At 37.4% G+C, this 14,936-nt stretch overlaps 1 long non-coding RNA gene across 1 annotated transcript; it reads left to right on the top strand.

The window, feature by feature from the left end:
- Nucleotides 1-2,239: 2,239 nt before the first annotated feature.
- Nucleotides 2,240-3,622, top strand: LOC107800974 (uncharacterized). The gene is made up of 2 exons (XR_001651529.2): nucleotides 2,240-2,680; nucleotides 3,471-3,622. It is a non-coding gene; the product is annotated as an uncharacterized LOC107800974 (long non-coding RNA).
- The last annotated feature ends 11,314 nt before the right edge of the window (nucleotides 3,623-14,936 follow it).

Genomic DNA, 14,936 nt, shown 5'->3' with positions numbered 1-14,936 from the left:
TAAAAAATAAATAAAAAAGAGAAAAACTTTTGAAATATAAAAAGATGTTCTTTTTTTAAACAAAAAGACAAAAAAAATTAAGTTATATATAGTGAGACATGTGTATCATCGTTTCTATATAACAGTCATTTACTATAAAATTAAGTTTTCTCGGAATCGAGTTTTATATTATGCTATAATATATGTCCTTTATAACAGTAATCCATTATATCGGCCAAAAAATATCGGAACAAATGAGATTATTATAGAGAGGTTTTACTTAAGAAAATTTTACATCATAATGTTACATTTATGTGTTAAAATACTTTATTTTATTTTTAAGATTATAAATTTTATATTATAAGAAGGCTAACCTAAAATATTTGATAGTGTTAAAAATTATCTACGCTGCAATGTATATAATTGTGAGAAAGTGGTTACATTTGGATGTTGTATTCATAAAATTGTGAAAATTATTTTGCTTCACAATTATATATGTGTGTATAAATAAATATTTGAGAAAGGAACAAAAATGATTTTCAATCCTCCGTAGAAAAATATTTTGCTTAATAATTCCTTTTTTATTTAAGAGGGAAAATTGCGTTTGTATTACCCAAAGCGTTTTGTAAATGGCATTGGAATGTGTTTAACAAATCACATTCACGTGTTGCGTTTGTTAAGTCGCATTTAATGATTGAGCTTAATCAACAGTATTTGTTCATAACGATTTATAATCACATTCTATGAGATTCGTTGATCTTAATAAACGCTTTCATTGAATGCGAAATCAGTGAATTTATAAGGTGTAATCACCAAATACGATTTATAAGCGCAATAAAAGGAATGCAATGTGTACGAATCCAATTTATAAAATGCAATCTTAGAATGTGATTTATAAAATGCAATTTATGAATGTGATTTATAAAATGTAATTTATGAATGAGATTTATAAACGCAATAGTCAGTGGCTATACACAAAGCTCAAGTGCGATCAGCGAATACGACGCGATTTATAAAGCGTAATTAGAGAATACGATATAAAGCGCATTGGTGAATGTGATTTATTAATATCAACAAATCTCATTAAATGCAATTATAAGTCGGTGTAGCGGATACAGTTGATAAAGCTCAATCATTAAATGTGACTTATCAAGTGAATGCTATTTATTAAACGCATTCCAATGCCATTTATAAAAATGCTTTGGCTAATACAAACACAATTTTCCCTCTTAGTTTTGGCTAACAATTGTCTCGATTTTTATTCTTAATAGGAGATTTCAGGTTCAAGGCCTCAGAATAAGATCGTTTTTGGTTGGGACTCATTCTACCTCCCAAAATTTGACTTTCCGACGCATATTTGAATTAGTCGAGCTCGAAATAGATATTAAACACCAAATGAAAAACCCAAAAAAAGAATCTAGAAGGGGGTCATTAATTATACTAAGTCCAATTTTGATTTGAGCAAAATATAAAATTAGCCGGTTAGTTGAAACTAATTACATTTTCTAGCCAAAAAGTATATAAAATATGTATATTTTTGTATATAATATACATATTATATGCTATTATTTTTTAGAGTGGTTAAAAATATACATTTTTCGACTGATTTTGGACGGAATGGTACCCATCTATTGACGGACACGTCCAAATTTGACTCAAGTAATTCTCTATTCTAATTTGCACCAGAGGTTTTTCTCCTCTTTAATTTTCCATTGTCCCTCCATTTATGATTTACAGCTTGTTTGGATGATTGTTATATATCGTTTCATAATGTGTGAACACCTAATTTTTGCACTATTTTAACACCTCCTAAAGTTATTAGTGTTTTGTTATTTTAATTATTTTTCTCAATTTTTGTGACTTTAATTGCATATTTCCTATCATAAAATACTAAAAAAAAAATAGTTCTTTCTTCATTTGTGCATTTTAAGAATTAACTAGTTGTTCAGTTAGTGAATTAATCTAGTTAATTGATCATTAGAATAAGTTATTTAATTAATTTATTTGTGTAAAATTAGTTTAATAAGTAGGATTAAAGAAGAAATTTGGCCAAATTTGAAAGAAAAAGTGTCCAAGAGTGCAAGATAAAGGGCTACCATTGAAAGGGTCTGAAACTACGTAGGTTTGCCTTAAAACTACGTCGTTTCACTAAATGAAATAAGATCAAATCATACTCATACATTCCATCTTGATCCAATGGATCTCATTCACTCTTGGCTTAGGTATTTAAAACATCAAAAATCTGAAAATTGTCCTCATTTTCACCCATAATTTTTTCTCCTTCTCTCTTCTCTCTCTCTCTCTTCACTCTCTCTACGCCGCCCCAGCTCCGCCCACCACCGGCGGCCGGCAATCGCCGCCGCCGGTGGACCACCTCCAAACACCTCCAAATTCACACCATGTAATCTCTACAACTTCCTCTTTCCATATCTCCAAACCAAATCCTTCAAAAAAATCTCAAACTCCTTGAATCTTAGATCTAGGAAATTTTCCCGTCACTTTTGTGCCCAAATTCTTGAAGCTCCAACCACTACCTCCCCACAATACCTACATGAATGGATAGAGCTCCCCAAGACCTAGCTATTGATGCCAATTTTACCCTGAAAATCCGGCGACCAAAATCCAGCCAAATTCCGGCGACCTCCCCGAACACCCTCTTTGGGCATACCACCATTTTTTCGGTCACTTGAATTATAAAATGGTAAAAATTTTATTCTTTTTTGTGGCTGTTTTTTTCTATTTTATTTTTATTTTTTCAAATTTTATTTTTGTCTATTATTAATTATTTTAGCATTAGTTTTTGAAGTTTGAAATGTTAAATTTTCTATTTTTGCACTTGTTGAAGTAGTAAAATAGTTTTGTGTTGATAAAAGTGAGGTAGTGAAAAATATTTAAGAGTATATGGTACTTGTTTGGTTGTTTATTTACTACTTCAAGACTCTTTGAGTACAACACTGAAAAGTCAAATTGTTTGGTAAGAAAATGTAGACCTTTGGACAGTGTTTGAATAAAAGTCTATCTTTGAATAGTGGAGAACAAATTTTGTTTAAAATACTTGACAAGATTTGAACCAGAAAGTCTGGCATTTTGAATTTAAGAGTAGATTTTGTAGAAAAATCTGTCAAAAAGATTGATTTTTAATTTCTTGAAATTGCTGATTGTTTTGATATATAGGAGGACACTCCACTTTATTGAGGGAGCTCTACACACAAAAAAGAAAAAAAAATCAGTAGCTATAATATCCCTTAGCAGCTTTTGTGAGTTGATTCTTAAGTGAAAAACTTGTTTAAAGAAAATAGAGTAGTCTTGAAAGATTTTTTTGGAGTTACATAATTGTACTGTTTTGCTGGGGTATTTCTAGTTTATTTTCTTGGGTTTGAATCTGCCGGTTGTCGCTGTCTTTTGCTGTTGTTGTTGCCCGTTTAATTGTTTTGCTGTTGATTTTGGAAAGAGCTGACTCTGCTGTATTTGTTCTTCTTTCTGCTGTCCAGGTAATTTTCGGACCATGTAAACTCATAAAATCGAGTTGGAATGAAAGATAATGACGCTGGGAAATATTAGTAGCTTTATCCTTCTATTGTAATTCATTTTTATATGCTCTTGAATGTTTGATAATGTTATAACGATATGTTAGTTAATTAAATTGTGTTATGCATCTTTAATTATTTTTATTTTTGCAAAGCATTAGATATAATTCCACTGGCATTTGGTTGTCTGAAAGGAGCATATATATTAAAATTTGAACCCTTGTAGCCATGTTTGTCCCTTTGTTGTCACCAAGCTAAGTTTTTATTATTATTATTATTATTATTATTATTATTATTATTATTATTATTATATTTTAGAGTCCCAATAATCTTTTTTTATCTCTTAAAAAATACTTATTTAGTAAGGTAGTTAAGTTGTAGATTAGAAAGACAATCTGTAAACTTATTTTTGTAAATAGTTGGCTACGGATTGCAAATAGCAAGATATGGCCAAATCTGTAACATAGCTTTAAAAGGCCATATCTGCAGATTTAAAGTCCAAAAGCATATGGGCTTTTGGATTTTGTCTTGGACATGAGCCCATTTGACTCCATCAACCCAATAGTGGGTTGCCTCATTCAATGTCAAGACAAACCCACATCTTACTAGTTTTAAGCAATGTCAATTGATAATTTTCTCTCATTACTCTCATCTTTTAAATTAGTACTCATAACAATAATTTTCTCTCATTAGTTAAGTTGTAGATTATTATTCAAATCTTTTATTTAATTTTTTTTAAATAAATAAAAACGGACATAAGAAAAGCATAAAAATCAAATAAAACACAGTCTATCCAAGTTTAATTCAAGCCAAATGTAGTCCATAAAGCGACCGTGCTAGAACCACGGGACTCAGGGAATGCCTTGCACCTTATCCCCGGTCAACAAAATTCCTTACCCGGACTTTGTTTTCGCAAACCAATAATAATAGAGTCAAACCTTCCTTTGAATAGGGATTCAAATAAAAGGTGACTTGGAACACCAGTAAAAATCAATTCCAAGTGGCGACTCTGTAAATAAAATAATCCCTACTTCAAATTTGTCACTTTAATTGGAAAATCTCTTTAACCCACAATCCATAACATTTTACACTTATCTCTTGGAGGGATAAAAATGGGTGTGACAACTCTGGCGACTCTGTTGGGGACAACCAGAATTCGAGCTTATACATGTTGACTTTTATTTGGCTTTATTAACTTTGTATATACTGTGATTTATTTGGGTATAATGTGCTACTTGTTTGCTTTTTACCGCTTTGATTTTTTGAACGGTACATATAAATTGTCTTCTCACACACCCCCTCCGAGTCTTCTTGAATTAAAATTGGGCATTTGCTTGACATAACCCGCTTTCTTTGAGATAGCCGAGGTGCTTGTCACCCGGTGAAGGATTTTAATCACACATGTTTTAGGCGGGGAGCACTACCAGTTAAGCCGGAAAGCAATGCTACCGGTACACTGACCCTCCTTGGCTCGAGTTGTCCGCTCGAGTAAGCCAGTCTAGATACCTTTTCCACCAAGATTTAAACCTAGGAGAACAAACCTCGTACCGGATTTTCCTAGTAGGTTCGCTCTATGTGCATCACATGCATTTGACTTAGCGAAACTCGGCACAGGGCCGAGTCCGTATAAGACATGTATCCTATTTGAGACCATCATGTTCACGTATGTGCTACTTGATACATCATTTTGAAGGCTTTCTTGCATTGTCGACCGGCTTTAGAAAATTAGTGTAGCAGAATTATTAAAAAAAAAGGTACCCAGTTATACCAAACTAGGCGGGTCTGATTCTCATTGGATGTGAGATACATAGGCAAACCTCATCGGTTCCGACCCCCAATTTTCAAAAAAAAAAATTAAATATATTTCCCTTTACTTCCTTCTTTAGAAAATAATTTCTTAGAGACCCCAATTTTTTTAAAAAAAATCAAAAATATTTTCTTCTTTTTTCTTTTATAAGTCTTTCTTCCACAAAAAAAAAGAACAAAATTAGATTTTTTTTTCTTCAAAAATCACAAAAAAAATAAATAAATGAAAAAGAAAAAAAATCGAAAATTTCAAAAAAAACATTGTTGAATTCCAAATTTTTTTCTGCTTCAGAAGTTTTTCTTTCAAAAATTGAAAAAAAAATATTCGAAATTCAAAAATATTTTATTTCTTCTTTAGAAGTGTTTATTTCAAAAAATTCAAAAAAAAAAAGAAACTTTAAAAATGAAAAAAAAATCGTTTTTTAAATTCTTTCTTTCAACAATTCCAAAAACAAAATGAAAAAAAATCGAATTTCAAAAAAAAAAATCGCTCTTCTTTAGAAGTCTCACTTTCAACAATTCAATAAAAAAAATTGAAATCTACAAAAAACAATTCTTTCTTCTTTTGATTCCTTTCTTTCTACCAAAAAAAAATTATTTTCCTTGTTAGGAGCTTTCGTGGAGTTATTTGTATATGAGTAAAAAACGAGAGTTAGTTTGTGTACTTTGTTCCTGATTTTTCCCGAACTACGCAAGATCTGATTCATGCAGCGCCATAATGCGTAGGCAAATTCCATCGGATTCGATCATAGCCGTAAAATAATTGAGTAAAAAAAAATGGAAAAAAGAAGAAAATTGAGTGAAGAAAGGGAAAAGAAAAGAGTGATAAAAAATAAAAGAGTGACGAAAAAAAAAGAGTGCCAAAAAATAAAAGAGCGGTAGAAATGAAAAAAAAAATAAGAGTGGTGAAAGAGAGGCAGAAATGAAGAAAAAAGGTACAGAGTGAAAAGGGCTAGTTAAGGCCGGGATGAAATATGTAACCGTTCAAACACACGGTAGAAGCGTTTAACTGTTAGGTGCATTGCATCCCAATGTGCGATTTCCTATACGTTAAATGTTTCAGAACTAACAAAGTTGTTGGATGTGCAAATTAGCCAGGTTTTGGTGGTTGGTTTTGTTTGTAGTCTAGCCTCCCCTCCTTCACAAGATCCAAAGGCACATATGGCCTCCGAAAGCAATTTACCAATCATCGGTCCTGAGGATAGCCGGTATCGGCTATTCTGCAGCTAGAATCAGCAGCTGCTGAAGAGAATAAGATGTTATGTCTCCACATATTGGAAATTGGGACGCCTGGTCTAATGGTAGGGAACCGCCAAGTGCAATCCCTAGGTTCCCTGAGTTGATCCCCAGGTCAAGTGAGGTTACCAATGCCCCTTTGCCTAACCCGCTCATCCCATGCAGGCACCCTCCAATGTCGTTCAATGATCCTGGCATGCCTTCTGTGGTTCGCCTCCAGGCGCTAGTTTCCTGGGCACCTCCAATATTGTTTTCTACAGCACCGGTCTACACCGGAGCACAACCAACTTTACCACGACCGTATATTGAGCATTCAATGTTCACCTTTCAGGATCCAAGGCTTCAATCGGAAATAACATATGTGACCTCATACTCTTTCACTCAACCTCCGTAATATGATATCTCGATGGAGCAAGAAAAAGTTTTTAAAAATCCTGAGCAAGAGGAAATGGCTTGGAAGATGAAGAGCCTGGAACAAAGCCTGAAAAACATGCAAGGTCCGAATGGTCAAAAGAGTGTCTCATACTCTAACCTCTGTATGTTTCCCCATGTCCAATTTCCAGCTGGCTTCAAGATGCCAAAATTTGTAAAATACATCGGGCATAAAGACCCGATCGCTAACTTGAAACGATACTGTAACCAGTTGGAGAGGCACTAGTGGAAAAGAGAAGCTGTTAATGGCCTATTTTGGGGAAAGCCTCACCAGAATCGCTTCTAAATGGTATATGGATTAGGAAATTACTCATTGGTACATGTGGGACAATATGGCCCGAGATTTTGTCCGCCAGTTCCAGTATAATGTGGACATCACTCCCGACAGAAACTCTTTGTCCAATTTGAAAAAGAAAACCGCGGAAAGCTTCCGCGAATATGCTGTCAAATGGCGTGAGCAAGCTGCCAGGGTAAAGCCTCCAATGGATGAAATTGAAAAGGTCACGATCTTTCTACAGGCCCAAGAGGGGACTACTTCCAGAACATGATGTCCGTTATGGGTAAGTCGTTCGCTGAGGCTATCAAAAATGGAGAGATGGTAGAAAGTGGGCTAAAAAGGGGTCGAATCTTGAGTCATGCTGCATTTAAAGCTACATCACCAGATGTTCAGAATGGTTCGGAGGGTTTGATGAACAAAAATGGGGTTGAAGAGGGAACCATGATGGTTTCAAGCTCGAGGGGGCCCGCAGGCCATTGAGCCAATTATATGTGCCTTATATGGTCCCACCATACTATTATCCCCTTCAATATGCTACTTATGCCGTGACACCGCCTCTCTATGCGGTAATGAACGCGCAACCCTACCCGTGGCCACAATATTATCCGCAAAACCGAGCTCCACTTCCCAGAAATGCCCATCCTTACCAAGCTCCATATAATCCTCAAACAAATTATCCCAAATATAATCCTCGCATACGAGATCCTTTCAGAAAGAATCAGTTCACCCCTATTGGTGAATTGTATTCAACCTTGTTCCAAAAGCTAATCATGCTAGATCTATTGCAGCCAGTGGCCTCGAACCGGCCGAACCCCGAGTCCCCTTCGCATCAAGCTGACGTTAGATGTAAATACGAATCTGGAGCAGTGGGACACAGTACGGAGGACTATTGGACCCTCAAAAGGGCAGTTAAAGATTTGATTGAAGCTGAAAGAATTATTTTTTGGGATGAAGAAGCTCCTGATGTGATGAACAATCTGTTGCCTGCCCACAACATCGGGCCAATGGTCGGAACTATTTGTGAAGATGAGGAATTTAATCCGGCACTGAAGGCCATTGCAACCATTGTCGAGATAGAAGAAAAGCCAAAAAATGGTCGCCAAGCATGAAAGTTCCCCATCAGACGGGAGTCTTAGTGGCCGGTCTTGCTATCCTTTCTGCATTCGGATTATCTCAAGGTATGATCCGGATGTTTTAGCTTATTGTCTTACTTTCTGATGCAAACCCTTCTATCTTCAAAATATTGAAAAAAAATCAAAAATCAAATGAAATTAATATTTCATTTTCCAGGAATGTCTCTTTTCTTAATCTTGTCATTTTTCTTTCTTATTCTCTTTTTAGTTATGTTAAATGCAGATTTCAATAACATGACATGCTTGCGGACTTCATGCCCATATTCTGAAAGTTGTCAGGCCTCAAAATAATGAATCAAGGATTAAATCGCAATGAAGATAAAGTTTAAGGAAATAAAACAAAGTGTTGGAACAACTGAAGGAAAACTGGTTCCCGGATTGGAAAGGTCTGTACATTGCATCAAGAGTACTGCCAAAAGAGTGCATTGTACTTGGGACACATCGAAGGAAATGTCCTTGAAATAACTGTCAATGCAAATGCAGTCAAAAGGTACTATGTTGGATTCTCCATATGGTACTAATATTATCCAATTGGGATGACGAAGACTTTCATTCTCGCTACCCAAACACTATCAACCCTTTACAAACCCTTTGAGCCGGCTCCCATTCTTTGATCGCCCTCTTTGGAACCTGAAAGTGTTATTGAAAAATAAAATGAAAAAAAAATAAGAAAAAGGAAACAAATATACAAAAAAGAAGAGGAAGAAAAGACAAAGACAAAGACAAAGAAAAACAAAAGAGGAAAAGGAAAGGAAAAAGAAAGAGGAAACAAAACAAAACAGAAAAACGAAAGAAAAAAAAGTTCCCTAAACTACGTTCGACTTGATTCCGTAAGGATACGTAGACAACATCTCTCTAGTATTCAGTCACACCAAAATAAAAATCCAAATTCCCCCCCAAAATGAAACTGGGGCAGATGTTGTAATGGTCCGACAATGATCCCGCCTGAATGGTTCCAAAGTTGTAATTCGATCCAAATCATTTTTACCCAAATCCTTTCAAGTCCTTCCGATCAATCGGTTAGAATGTTCAAGGATTAGAGAATACGACTACTTGGATCCGATGCAATAAAAATGAGATAAATAAAATGAGAGAGACTTATTGGTAAAAACCCACACAGACACCATGAGGCAATGGTAAGAAAAGAAATGAAAATAAGAGAGTCTTGTTAGTGAAAACTCGTAAAGAGCACTATAAGGCGAGAAGAAAAATGAGAGAGGTCAGCTCGTGAAAACCCGCAAAGGGCGCCCCTAATCGAAAAGAGGATCCTTACAGCCTTCGGCACCGATAGAGTCCTGGCAAGGTTTCTTGATTTTGAGAAAAAAATTGTGATGAATTTCTAAGAGTCGGACGGTTTACACAGATCAGGCATCCAGTCCAAAAGGCATGTCATGTTCATTGAAGTCCACATGTACTCCAGATAAGTCATTCTTTCCTTTCCCCGAAAGGGACACTTCTTGTTTTAAACTCATTCTCCATTCCATTGTTTGTTTTCTTTGAATCCCTTTCGGTCTAACACTGTTCCGAAACTAAGACAAAGAAATGATAGGAAGACTGATTTATAGGGTTCTCATTTGGCGCGAGCTAATGTACAGAAAGGCACCCAGCCTCGTACGGGCATCAAGTCGACCCCGACTAGCCATGGCGGCCGATGTTTCGAAATAAAAACTCTTGGAAAGAGAAAATCAAATGGAGCGCCTATAAAGGCAAATGAAGTTGAAAAGGTTAAGTCCCACGTGACTAACCGTCTCAGCAAAGAGTTGAAAAAATCCAAGGCATCCCAAATGCTCTGAATTTGAAGTTGGGAGAAAGAAGCCAGAAAAGAAAGGCCAACGAAGGTGAAATAAAATTGGAAAAGGTTAAGTCCCACGTGACTAGCCGTTGCACCAAAGTTTGAGGAGCCAAAAGTTCCCCAATGCTCCGGAGAAAAGAAAAAAAAATGATGAAAAAAAAGAATATAAAAAGGGAAAAAAAAGAAATCAGAAGGAAAAGGCCTACGAAGGCAAGATAAAGTCGAAAAGGATGAGTTCCACCAACCAATCATCATGACAAAGTCTAGATAAGCTAGAGTTTCTCCAGAGTCAGAAAGGCAATCAGTATTCAAGAAGCAACCAGTTTTAGTTGAAAGGGCCGAGATCAAGTGATCAAAACAATAAAGACCATAAAACCAACCACCGTTTCAAACTAACAATTGTTCTCTGTTTAAAAACATGAAACAAGTGCGATCCAAAGCAACCTTGTGAGAAGAAGGTGCAACCAAAGAGAAATTGCGCAAGGGCTAGAAAGAGCTTTGCATCAATAATCAATCCAAAAGGGAAGTCCCCTCCAAATTCTTTCCTGCATTCCATGAAATAAAGAACCAAAAAAAAAAATGAACGTCACCAAACGTAAGATCCTTAGAATCTCCATTTTTCTTTTTTCAGCGTGCATCAATATTATTCACATCTCCCATTTTTGTAGCTTAACCCAAGTAGAACCTTTTCGCCTAAGGGGATCCAGCTCATAGTTTTCGGTACTCTTCGCTCAGGGTGTTTTATATAGCTTAACCCAGGTAGAACCGTTTCGCCTAGGGGGATCCAGCTCATAGTTTCCGGGTAGAAGTACTCTTTGCTCAGGATGTTTTACATAGCTTAACCCATGTAGAACCATTTCGCCTAGGGGGATCCAGCTTATAGTTTCCGGGTAGAAGTACTCTTCGCTCAGGGTGTTTTACGTAGCTTAACCCAGGTAGAACCGTTTCGCCTAGGGGGATCCAGCTCATAGTTTCTGGGTATAAGTACTCTTCGCTCAGGGTGTTTTACGTAGCTTAACCCAGGTAGAACCGTTTTGCCTAGGGGATCCAACTCATAGTTCCGAGTAGAAGTACTCTTCGCTCAGGGTGTTTTACGCAGCTTAACCCAGGTAGAACCGTTTCGCCTAGGGGGATCCAGCTCATAGTTTCCGGGTAGAAGTACTCTTTGCTCAGGGTGTTTTACGTATCTTAACCCAGGTAGAACTGTTTCGCCTAGGGGGATCCAGCTCATATTCCGGGTAGAAGTACTCTTCGCTCAGGGTGTTTTACGTAGCTTAACTCAGGTAGAACCATTTCACCGAGGGGGATCCAGCTCATAGTTTCCGGGTAGAAGTACTCTTCGCTCAGGGTGTTTTACGTAGCTTAACCCAGGTAGAACCGTTTCGCCTAGGGGGATCCAGCTCATAGTTTCTGGGTAGAAGTACTCTTCGCTCAGGGTATTTTACGCTCAGGTAACCCAGGTAGAACCGTTTCGCCTAGGGGGATCCAACTCATAGTTTCCGAGTAGAAGTACTCTTCGCTCAGGGTGTTTTACGTAGCTTAACCCAGGTAGAACCATTTCGCCTAGGGGGATCCAGCTCATAGTTTCCGGGTAGAAGTACTCTTCGCTCAAGGTGTTTTATGTAGCTTAACCCAAGTAGAACCGTTTTGCCTAGGGGGATCCAGCTCATAGTTTCTGGGTAGAAGTACTCTTCGCTCAGGGTGTTTTTCGTAGCTTAACCCAGGTAGAACCGTTTCGCCTAGGGGGATCCAACTCATAGTTTCTGGGTAGAAGTACTCTTCGCTCAGGGTGTTTTACGTAGCTTAACCCAGGTAGAACCGTTTCGGCTAGGGGGATCTAGCTCATAGTTTCCGGGTAGAAGTACTCTTCGCTCAGGGTGTTTTACGTAGCTTAACCTAGGTAGAATCGTTTTGCCTAGGGGGATCCAGCTCATAGTTTTCGGGTAGAAGTACTCTTCGCTCAGGGTGACTTTAATTGCATATTTTCTATCATAAAATACTAAAAAAAATAGTTCTTTCTTCATTTGTGCATTTTAAGAATTAACTAGTTGTTCAGTTGTTGAATTAATCTAGTTAATTGATCATTAGAATAAGTTATTTAATTAATTTATTTGTGTAAAATTAGTTTAATAAGTAGGATTAAGGAAGAAATTTGGCCAAATTCGAAAGAAAGTGTCCAAGAGTGCAAGATAAAGGGCTGCCACTGAAAGGGTCTGAAACTACGTAGTTTTGCCTCAAAACTACGTCGTTTCACTAAATGAAACAAGATCAAATCATACTCATCCATTCCATCTTGATCCAATAGATCTCATTCACTCTTGGCTTAGGTATTTAAAGTCTCAAAAATCTGAAAATTGTCCTCATTTTCACCCATAATTCTTTTCTCCTTCTCTCTTCTCTCTCTCTTCACTCTCTCTACGCCGCCCCAACTCCGCCCACCGCCGCCGACCGGAAATTGCCGCCGCCGGCGGATCACCTCCAAACACCTTCAAATTCACACCATGTAATCTCCACAACTTCTTCTTTCCATATCTCCAAACCAAATCCTTCAAAAAAATCTCAAACTCCTTAAATCTTAGATCTAGGAAACTTTCCCGTCATTTTTTTGTCCAAATTCTTGAAGCTCCAACCACTACCGCCCCACAATACCTACATCAATGGATAGAGCTCCCCAAGACCTAGCTATTGATGCCAATTTTACCCTGAAAATCCGGTGACCAAAATCCTTCCAAATTCCGGCGACCTCCCCGAATACCCTCTTTGGGCATACCACCATTTTTTCGGCCACTTGAATTATAAAATGGTAAAAATTCTATTCTTTTTTGTGGCTGTTTTTTTTCTATTTTATTTTTATTTTTTCAGATTTTATTTTTGTTTATTATTAATTATTTTAGCATTAGTTTTTGAAGTTTAAAATGTTAAATTTTTTGTTTTGTATTTGTTGAAGTAGTAAAATAGTTTTGTATTGATAAAAGTGAGGTAGTGAAAAATACTTAAGAGTATATGGTACTTGTTTGGTTGTTTATTTACTGCTTCAAGACTCTTTGAGTACAACACTCAAAAGTCAAATTGTTTGGTAAGAAAATGTAGACCTTTGGACAGTGTTTGAATAAAAGTCTGTCTTTGAATAGTGGAGAGCAAATTTTGTTTAAAATACTTGACAAGATTTGAACCAGAAAGTCTGGCATTTTGAATTTAAGAGTAGATTTTGTAGAAAAATCTGTCAAAAAGATTGATTTTTAATTTCTTGAAATAGCTGATTGTTTTGATATATAGGAGGACACTTCATCTTAGTGAGGGAGCTCTACACACAAAAAAGAGAAAAAAATCAGTAGCTATAATATCCCTTTTGTGAGTTGATTCTTAAGTGAAAAACTTGTTTAAGGAAAATAAATTAGTCTTGAAAGATTTTTCTGGAGTTACATAATTGTACTGTTTTGCTGGGGTATTTCTAGTTTATTTTCTTGGGTTTGAATCTGCCGGTTGTCGCTGTCTTTTGCTGTTGTTGCTGCCCGTTTAATTATTTTGCTGTTGATTTTGGAAAGAGCTGACTCTGTTGTATTTGTTCTTCTTTCTGCTGTCCAGGTAATTTTCGGACCATGTAAACACATAAAATCGAGTTGGAATGAAAGATAATGACGCTGGGAAATATGTGACGACCCAAGGGGTCATCACCGTAATTCTTCCTTGTTTCGTGATCCCGAGGCCTTGAAAACCTCGCTTTTAGTTGCCTCGATTGGCGTGCACAGTTCGGGCGCGTAGCCGGAAAGTTTTTATGTTAGAATATGTGAATTATGTGAAACATTTGATGAATTTTGGTATTAATATGCATAATGTTGACTTCGGTCAACATTTTGGGTAAACGGACCCGGACCTATGATTCGACGGTCCCGGAGGGTCCGTAGAAAAATATGGGGCTTGGGCGTATGCCCGGAATCAAATTCCGAGGTCCCAAGCCCGAGAAATGAATTTTTGTGTGAAATTGTTTTCTGAAATTAATTAAGGAAAATGAAGAAGAAAATTGATCAGAAAACTGTGGTATCGGGCTCGTATTTTGGTTTTGACGCCCGGTACAAGTCTTAAATATGTGTTAAGCACTATCTGTAAAGTTTGGCTAAAAACGGACATCATATGACGTGTTTCAGACTAAAAATGGAGAGTTTGAGTTATGAAAGTTGAAGAAAGAAAATCATGTGTTTGAGACTTGATCCTATGTATATGATGTTATTTTTGGCGATTTGATCGCACGAGTAAGTCCGTAAGATGTTTTTAAGGTTGTGTGCATGTTTGGTTTGGAGCCCCGAGGGCTCGGGTGAGTTTTGAATGGGGCCCGGGAGGTCTTGGACTTAAGAAAATGCAGGTTCAGATGTTGCAGGCCCAGCGCGGCCGCAGCCATTTCCGCGCGGTCCGCGCTGGCAGCCACGCGGCCGCGGTGCTTTTCTGTGCGGTCCGCGTGGTGGGGTTCAGAGGGTCGACCAGCGCGGCCGCGCACCAAATCAGTGCGGTCCGCGCTAGGTGGGTTTAGAGAGAGCCCACTTCTTCCCTCCCTCGGCGCGGCCGCGGTACATTTCCGCGCGGTCCGCGCTGGCAACCACGCAGCCGCGGTGCATTTCTGCGCGGTCCGCGCTGGCAGCCACACGGCTGCAGTGCATTTCTGCGCGGTCCGCGCCAACCCCCAGCATATATATAAATTCGGGATTTTCAGTTATTTTTTCCACTTTTCAAAAACCCAAAACCTAAGAGGCGATTTTCCA

This window comes from Nicotiana tabacum, chromosome 11 (assembly GCF_000715075.1).
Source record: "Nicotiana tabacum cultivar K326 chromosome 11, ASM71507v2, whole genome shotgun sequence".
NCBI lineage: Eukaryota > Viridiplantae > Streptophyta > Magnoliopsida > Solanales > Solanaceae > Nicotiana > Nicotiana tabacum.
Note: the sequence above shows the minus strand (reverse complement) of the source record. Positions and strands in the feature narration are given on the sequence as shown.